We start from the raw sequence: 9,655 nt of genomic DNA on the forward strand, positions 1-9,655 counted from the left end.
CTTCTGATCCGGGGGCAACTCCGGATCTGATGGAGACAGGGGAAGCCCAGTTAAACAAGAGGATTACTGTGCATAAGATGGAATGATGCAAGGTGATGCTGTAGCGGTGATGTAGTCTGTGATGAATAGATGGTCGGGACTGTCAGGGGGTAAGGAGAAGTGATAAAGGGTAAAGAGGAGTGAAAGAGGGGTATGTCGGAGAAGGACATTTGAAGGATGTAAAGCAAAATGATGCATTGTCTCTAGAAGCATGGGATGACGAGTTTGAAACCGAGAAGAAATGTATCGAAGGCGTAAAGTTTCAAGATGATAAAGAATGTGGGGGAATGGAGTGCGATCGTAGAGTTCATGTGTTGGACAAGGAAGGCGGATACGGAAAGCTAATCGGAGGGCGTGTCGTTCAAGAATTTGAAGTCTGGTATAAAATGAGGGAGGAGCGGCAATCCAGGCGGTAAAACCGAAGGTGAGAACTGGGCGGAGAAAGACTTTGTAGGTTGTTAAGAGCGTGTGTGTGTTCAACCCCCAGGTAGTACCAGTGATACGTCGTAAAAGGTTGAGGCGGTTGTAGGCTTTGGTGCAGATGGACTTCAGATGGGCCGTCCATTTAAGATGTCTGTCAAAGATTATCCCTAAATAAGTGACAGTGTTTTGAGGCTGAAGAGGAACGTTGTCTACGTGAACAGAGAAGTTGTCAGGGTTGCGGTAGACGCGAGAACGTTTGTTCGGAGGGAGAAAGATGATGGACTGTGTTTTGGCAGCATTGAGTTTCAGTCGCCAGCGTCTGCACCATGAGAGAAATGTATCAATAGCAAGCTGCAGTGTGCGGTTTATCTCTTGGATAGTATTAGCTGTTGCAAGAAAGGCTGTGTCATCAGCAAATTGATATAAGCTGATATTGCCTGGTAATGGTGGAAAATCGGCCACATATAACAGGTATAATAACGGAGATAAAGAAGAACCTTGAGGAACGCCAGAATGGAGAAAAACGGGATGTGATAGATGATTGTTGATAGATATATAACTAAGGCGGCAGGAGAGAAAGTGGAAGATGAAACGGATATAACACAGAGGAAGGCGGAAAGAAAAGAGTTTATATATAAGACCAAGATGCCACACTTTATCAAAAGCTTTTTCCAGATCGAATAAGACGAGGCAGGAAGGTTTAGATGTGTTAAACTGCATTGTGATATTGGTTGTTAGGCGCATAAGTTGATCAGTGATACTGTATGAAGGCCGAAATCCTGCTTGAGGAAGCGGAAGAAGATTATGAGCTGAAAGATGATGATGTAGACGTGTGACAAGGATGCGTTCCAGAATTTTGCTAAATACAAGGGTGAGCTGAATAGGACGGTACGAAGAGACAGCATGGTGTGGCTTATTTGGTTTGGGAAACATGAGAGTGATTGATGTTTTCCAGTGAGTCGGTATGAAGGCTGTGCGTAAAATAAACGTATAAATAGCAGCAAGTAAATGAAGAAGAATATACGGTGCCTCTTTAACATGGCGGTAGGAAATACGGTCAGAACCTGGGGCGGAGTTGCGTTTGCGGGCGACTGTGCTGCGGATATCTTCCACCGTGACAGGAGCCGTGAGAAGATTGTTACCTGGCAAATGATGATTGAGATTAGGTTGAAGATCTGGTGATGAAAGATTTAAATTATCTGCTGGATGACGGCGAAGAGACGGATCAGGCGAAAGCGGAGTGAAAATTCCTTGAAGATAGTGAGCAAAGGCGTTTGCTTTAGCTGTATCGTCAGGAAGTGGTTCGTCTCCATCTAAGAGAGGGTAAGGTGTTCGAGATGATCGGCCAGCGAGTTGGTGGAACCTCTTCCAGTACTTTGTGGGATGAGTGGTGCTGGAAAGGTCATTGCAAGTAGCGATCCAGCGACGGCGTTTATAAGCAACCAGGTAGTTGTGGACAGTGCGTTGATACTGACGGTGGAGACGGAGTGACTCAAGGTTACCAGTGCGAGTGAAGTCTCGATAGTGGGCCCGGGAACATTTGATGAGTGCAAGATACTGAGGAGGTAGAGCTGGTCTGGAGGCATGAGCGGTGCGAAGCGGAATATGTTGGGCAGAGGCAGTGTGGATGGCAGCGGTAATAGTATCTAATGCGATATAAAGGTTATCTTCTGTCTCAGGTTCCGGGATAGTTTCTAACTTATGTTGAAGTACGGTGCGGTAAGCGTTCCAGTTGGCTTTGTCGAACATGGGATAAGAGCGAGAGAGTGGAGGAGGAGTGCGAGAAGCAGAACGTGGAGTTGTTATAGTCAGAAGTATTGGCACATGGTCACTGCCAAGAGGGTCCAGGATATCTACCTTGCAGCGAGTCTGGAGATTAAGAGAGGAAATAACTACATCTGGCGTTGTATTACTACAAGGTCGAGTAGGCTTGGGTAGTGGATGAAAATGGCCGGTAGTATGCGCGGTAAGGTAGTTGCGGAAATCTTGTTGCTGGCGGTGAGTGCGACTATGAAAATTCAGATCAGCTAGAATTATGTAAGTGCGATAGTTATCGGAAATGTATTGAATAAACTGATATGGAAGAGGATGTCCTGGACGAATGTAGATGGTCGCAACGGTGATGTTGAGTTGTTTGAAATATAAAGTAGTAACTAGATGTTCAGGTAAGTTGTGTATTGGAAGAGAAGTGCGTCGAAATGGTAGAGATGGAGAAAATCCTATAGCGACCCCACCATTTGCCCTCCTTGCTGGTGTCTGGTTATCGGATCGAAGCATGGTATAGTGCGGCAGATTCACATGGGTGCGGACTGTAAGATGTGTCTCGTTCAAAACGAAACACGCCACATGTTTTTCGAAAAGGAGCTGCTCAAATAAGATTTTATGTTGAGGTAGAGAACGAATATTCAGAAAGAGGAAAGGAATATCCATAATGATGATAAGGTAGTAGACTGTGGAGTAGTAAGTCTTATACTTCTGTTTGCAATGGATCTGAATGGAAGTAAACAGTTTGGCCAGAGTAAGTAGCTGTGAAGTTGATGTTTAGGATGGCTTTGGCAGTTTGTTGAACTTGGCAGAGGATATGGTTGCGCAGTAGTGGATGAATATTTTGTAATGTAACTGTGAGAAACGACAAGAATTGGGTAATTGTGATGGGCTGACAGATATCCTGAGGAGCAGATGCAGCTTGGCTAACATGTGGTTTCAATGGTACTGTTAATTCTGGCTTGAATGGGTCCGCAGTAGGTTTAGCCTTGCATTTGTAACTATAGGTAGCGTGCCCAGTTTCATTACAAGTGGAACATTTAGGAGTTTGGTTCAAGTTAGTGCAATTGCGGGTGCTATGAGGGCCAGTGCAGAATCCACATTTAAGTTGGTTTGGGCAGGAACCAGTTGGATGATCATTGTAAACTTGGCACTTTTCACAGCGCATAGGAAGTGGATCTAATGTACGTACCTTCCTTCGAGACCCAATTCACCTTCCCAAATATCTTACTAATGGTTATTTGGAACTTTACGCTTAGCAATTACAAATATTTTAAATTATACATACTGCAAGTAAATTGCGTAAGTACATGTTTTACAGCAAATACGGATCTGGATAAATTGTTCAATGCCTGTTTAGCTTTTACCGAGATTGTCCAAATCAGATATTTGTAACATGTGCTGCCATCTCTTGATACGATTTTAACTATATCAATTTTGAAAACTGCGATCAAGCACTTTATTTAGTTAGGTACTTTATAAGGCATTCTTGATTTCTTCCTTCTTCTTCTATTAACAAATACAGGTACAAGAAAAAAAGAACGCCTTCTATGTGAAGTGTGGAAGATACGTTTTTCTATATTACAAAACTAAAGAAATCATTTTTTTAAAATTTATTCTTCGAAGTTGTTTACCAGCCGTTTTCATAGACGGATTTTGAGGCGCTGGGAGAAAGGACAAAGCGTTTCCATAGTAACACATATAAAAAAAATAAATATAAAATTGATTCTCATTCATAACGGTGTAATGGGTAAAGTGTATTAGTATACCACAATAATGGAACGGGTAGTATAGTGGGATTAGAGTTATAGTGTATTGCCTGTCACATGGAGACTATTACCCAAATGATCCATGACATTTCATTCAGATGTGACAGATAGTAAAATAAAAGAGATTGAATAAAAATAAGAAGAAGAATGCATAATGTACTTAATTAATATTCAGAATAAAAGAAATAATTACACATAGCTATAAGTCAAATGCACAAATATATTACGGTACTAAAGAAAGAAGCATACAATAACTACAAATGCATGTATATTGCTAATAGATAATTTTGACTTGTTATACTATACCATACATTAGTTATAATTTCTTTTTGAGTTTATATTTAATGTCCTGACGACAGCTACTCAGAGACTTCATGTCGAAGCTCTGAACGGAACGAAGTGAATCCGAAATGGTGGATTCCGAATGAATGATTCCAAAACAATGTATGCTTGGTTTATAAAATCTGTCTTTTTATACTCGTAAATGTTCTTGTTTGTCACAACTAGTTGGCACTATATTTTTGAATCTTAGACCAGTCAAAAAATAGTTTCCTAATACATATTATTGTTATGTATACAAATATAAAGGTTATTTTTGTTTTTCCGTTCAGTTTTGGAAAATCCGTGTATTTGTCCACCAGAACATCACCAGATATTGTGTTTTTAACTTTTCCTGCAAACAATTGTGAGATCACCGATGCACCTATCGAGGTCAGCTAGGTGTTACGCTATAGCTTGTTATGGGAAAGTTTATTTTCCAGTTCACACAACTTTGGCCTCAGGTTATTCTTATTTTTGGATTCTTTGACTATTCGCACTGAAAAATATTATTTTAATTGTCCATTTTGTTCTATGTTAATAAAAAAAAACTTTATGCACTATTGATAATTCACTTATTATATGATAATCCCCCTCTGGGAATTAATGAGCGGCTACTGAAAATGTCCGCATCAATAATTAAAAAAAAAACTTTATGCACTGAGAGTTGGTGCGTCGAATCTTGGCGAAGCACTGACGGGAAGATGTGGTCCGTGGTGCAGCAGTCGATCAGCGTCTGTCCACACCTGATGAAGGTCACCCAAAAAATACATGTGGTCGGGGTGTCAGGCCGCTGCTGGAACCATCTGGAGCTTCTGCTTTAGGATGAGCTGGTTCATGGTAGAAATCCATACTGTCTCAGTCCACCTTGTGGCTGACTCCGAAAAGAAGGGTCGGGAATACTGGAAGTGCTGGAACCATTGTCTCTGGAACGTCTGGAACTGAAAAAGAAACTCTTGGAGGTGCCATGTAGCCGAGAACAGGAACAGGACGTGACGAGACGGAAACTGGAGATAGCATCGTGCAGGTGAAGGCTGGCTCAGGAACATCTCGAACTCAGTCGTGGAGATGCTGGAAATGGCCATCCGCAGGAAGATGGTGCCACTTCTGGTAGGCTGGAGAGTGAACTGGCATCTGGAAGTGACATCTGTGGGATCTCGAAGCAGGTGAATTTTGAAAAGAAAAGGATTGCATTAGTTTTAGATTTATGTGTTGAAAAAAAAATGTATTTTTCTTCTCTTTTTGTCGTCGGACTGGAATTAGTCTGAGATATGTATATGTATTGAAAATAAAAATATTTCGGACTGCAAAGTATGGTAAAGCAAACAATAGCCAAAAATATTTGTATTTCTTGTTGGTAAAAACCTTTCTTTCTGCAAACATTAGATAATAGAAAAAATGCATAGCAAGTGTGTTTGTTTATTTATGGTTAATGAGCGAGAAAAGAAACGATGGCACAACAACCGTTATGAGATGGAATGTCTTGATAAGAATCGCAGCGGAAAAAGTTTAGGTTTCGGAAAATCGAAAGTGTCCTGTGTTGTAGTGTATGAAAGATCGGTTAGAATTGTGTGCGTGAATATTGTTAGTTATGATTCTTAAGGATTCTGATGTGGTGTCTGCAAGTTTCGTTCAAAAAGTCTCGTGCGTAAATCGTGTTAGTGAGTAGATGAGTGATTTGTGTTAGTGATGTATTTTGATCTATGTAATAGATGGAATTTGATGCGTAAGGTAGGTCCTAGAATATTGAAATCTGCTTATATTCTGTCTTGATTATTTGAGCATTAATTGTTAGCCTACCCTCCCACTAAGTAGACTAAAAAAAAGCAGCGAAACATTCCCGCGCCCTCAATTCAGGAATATCTGGCCTTGCGCTATGGTATAAGATCGAACGTTAGCCTTCCGCCCTCGAAAAAAGACCAACATTCGCGGTGAAATATTCCTGCGGCCTCAATTTCAGGAATATCTTACCGTGGGTTATTGTAAAAAACATTACCCCACCGACAAAAGAGGAAATTCAAATACAATCGTCCGTGACGTCGAACTCCCCAAAAACGACACATATGAGAGTATGTTTCAACTCAGATTTTGTCAGGCGGAATAAATGAAGTACTGCACATGGTTTGGAACTGATTATTCTAGGAAAATACCTCTTAGGAAATAAATAGGATGAAGTTGAAAATGACTTAATGACCGAATTTGTCTGGAATACGGGAAACAAATGTTTAGAGTATGGAAGATGAATTCAGCTATTGCAGAACGAAAAAGAGAGACTTAGGCGGAAGTTTGAGGTAAAAAAAAATGAAGTTTAATAGAGTTAGCAGGTTGTGTACAAACGCCATATGAAACAAACACAAAGCTAGATTCAAATCAAAATTTGGACCGAAAATATATCTATTAGCTTTTCACATTATTGCCTAACTATTAAGAAAAAGTAAGGGGAGGGATTATAAAAGAATAAAGATTGGAACAACACAGAAGGGTTCAAAATTTAATTATTTTTTGAAAACGAAATAGTTGCTTGTTCCACATTTCCTTGGAGCAAGATGGCATCGGTGAGGGTTAGGTAGCAAAATTCGGCGCCCTCAACCCGCCGAACAAAAATAATTAAATTCTGAACTAAGACCATCACCAAGAGCCTAAGGGGTATGTGGCATAATATTAATGTAGGTTAGCATTAAAGAATATCACAAAATAATTGTAACAATAAAAGTACTAAATAACGGACAGTAACCTTTAAACTGGTGAAAAATTAATAAAACGTAAATTTAGTCATAAACCAACCTAAAATTATTTAGGCATAAATGTGCAAGTAAATAACTAAATAATCAGAATAATTTAGTGGGAAAAAATTAGCATCATGACCTCAAGGAAATTTGAAATATAATACTGAAATGTTAATGCAGTGGTGAAAATAGTAAAAATATTACCTTAAATAACATATTAACTATAAGTCTCATAACGGAGACCAACTCCCAATAACTAAGAACTATATGTGTATAGACCTTTAATACTGAATATTTCTTTAAGCATTTAATCAACATTTACAGAACCCCATAGAACAGAATCATGTCTGAGTAGTCATCCGGTGATAAGGTATGCTGGACGAGTTTATTTTGATGACTCTTGTCATCAGACTCGTAAAGGTACAGCTACACCTGAAATACCTTATACACTTAGCCGGAAATGCTCCTTTGAATCAAACTTGTGTACACATACTGGGAGATAAGGTATACCGTTCGAGCTTGTTTTACTGATACCATCAGACTCGAAAATGTACATAAATACCTGAATTATCTCATGCTCCCTGTTGGAGATATTTTATGTAACATATTATGCATGCATAAGGGCGGAAAACAAACTCGCCACTATGAACCTTAATGGGTTTTATACAACAAAAAATGTTTAAAACAATGGTACGGAATGGGGATGCTTAGAGAAATAGTAACACAAACAGAAAGACAGAGGAAACACACGATACCAGCTCGTGTCACCTCACAATACAAAATGGGCTGATGTGGCCAAAATCAGAACCCAAACGGACGAATAAGCAAGACAGGACACAGTACTAAAGGTTATACTAGCATTAACAACTAAATCTGGTGCATTAAATTCTCGAAGAATAAAACTTGGCAAAACAAGCGCAACAGAAAATAAGCAAAAAGATAAAACCACTGTTTAATGAAATTTTAATAAAATATACGGGTTTGAAGCAAATAGTTGTCAAGAGCGAATTTTGAATTACCAAAAAATAAAATAATAATAATTTGTTAATTAACAAAATATACCTAGCCTTGACTAATGAGGTCATATGTGAGAAAAAAGTATTTTGTTATAGCTGAAACACATGAATAACGGAATGCTTAATGCTAACCTATGATAGTATATACAAAATCTGTCATCAAAATGTATCTGAATGAAAAAGAAAATGTCATGTATCACTTCTATGTTCACCGGGAAAGCCATAACACATATAAAAAAATAAATATAAAATTGATTCTCATTCATAACGGTGTAATGGGTAAAGTGTATTAGTATACCACAATAATGGAACGGGTAGTATAGTGGGATTAGAGTTATAGTGTATTGCCTGTCACATGGAGACTATTACCCAAATGATCCATGACATTTCATTCAGATGTGACAGATAGTAAAATAAAAGAGATTGAATAAAAATAAGAAGAAGAATGCATAATGTACTTAATTAATATTCAGAATAAAAGAAATAATTACACATAGCTATAAGTCAAATGCACAAATATATTACGGTACTAAAGAAAGAAGCATACAATAACTACAAATGCATGTAAATTGCTAATAGATAATTTTGACTTGTTATACTATACCATACATTAGTTATAATTTCTTTTTGAGTTTATATTTAATGTCCTGACGACAGCTACTCAGAGACTTCATGTCGAAGCTCTGAACGGAACGAAGTGAATCCGAAATGGTGGATTCCGAATGAATGATTCCAAAACAATGTATGCTTGGTTTATAAAATCTGTCTTTTTATACTCGTAAATGTTCTTGTTTGTCACAACTAGTTGGCACTATATTTTTGAATCTTAGACCAGTCAAAAAATAGTTTCCTAATACATATTATTGTTATGTATACAAATATAAAGGTTATTTTTGTTTTTCCGTTCAGTTTTGGAAAATCCGTGTATTTGTCCACCAGAACATCACCAGATATTGTGTTTTTAACTTTTCCTGCAAACAATTGTGAGATCACCGATGCACCTATCGAGGTCAGCTAGGTGTTACGCTATAGCTTGTTATGGGAAAGTTTATTTTCCAGTTCACACAACCTTGGCCTCAGGTTATTCTTATTTTTGGATTCTTTGACTATTCGCACTGAAAAATATTATTTTAATTGTCCATTTTGTTCTATGTTAATAAAAAACACTTTATGCACTATTGATAATTCACTTATTATATGATAATAGATAATGCTACAATCAGAGCCTTTTCTACCATGTGCAACACGTTCATTTGCACGGAGCGGCAAGTTTCGAGGGACAGCAAAATCTGTTGTATTATTTTAATTTATTGTTGAAACAGACTTCATGGTTAAATTTACTAAGCTGACCTTCTATTTGAATAAAACATTCATAAATCACTTTTAGGTCGCATATTAGTTGAAAGTCACATGCACAATGCTAAAGCAAATGGTCAATATGAAAACATGTCTTGTTTTAGTAACAAACAAATTCCTTATCATCGAAGAGGGAAAACAAGTTTTTTTTTAAAAAAAATTTGAACAGATGTAGAAGGAAAATCAAGAAATAAAGATAAAAGAGTCAGTAGAACTGGAATTGGAAACTGCTATATAGAGACTG

Source organism: Thermobia domestica, chromosome 14 (assembly GCF_964235325.1).
Source record: "Thermobia domestica chromosome 14, izTheDome1.hap1.1, whole genome shotgun sequence".
Taxonomy (NCBI): domain Eukaryota; kingdom Metazoa; phylum Arthropoda; class Insecta; order Zygentoma; family Lepismatidae; genus Thermobia; species Thermobia domestica.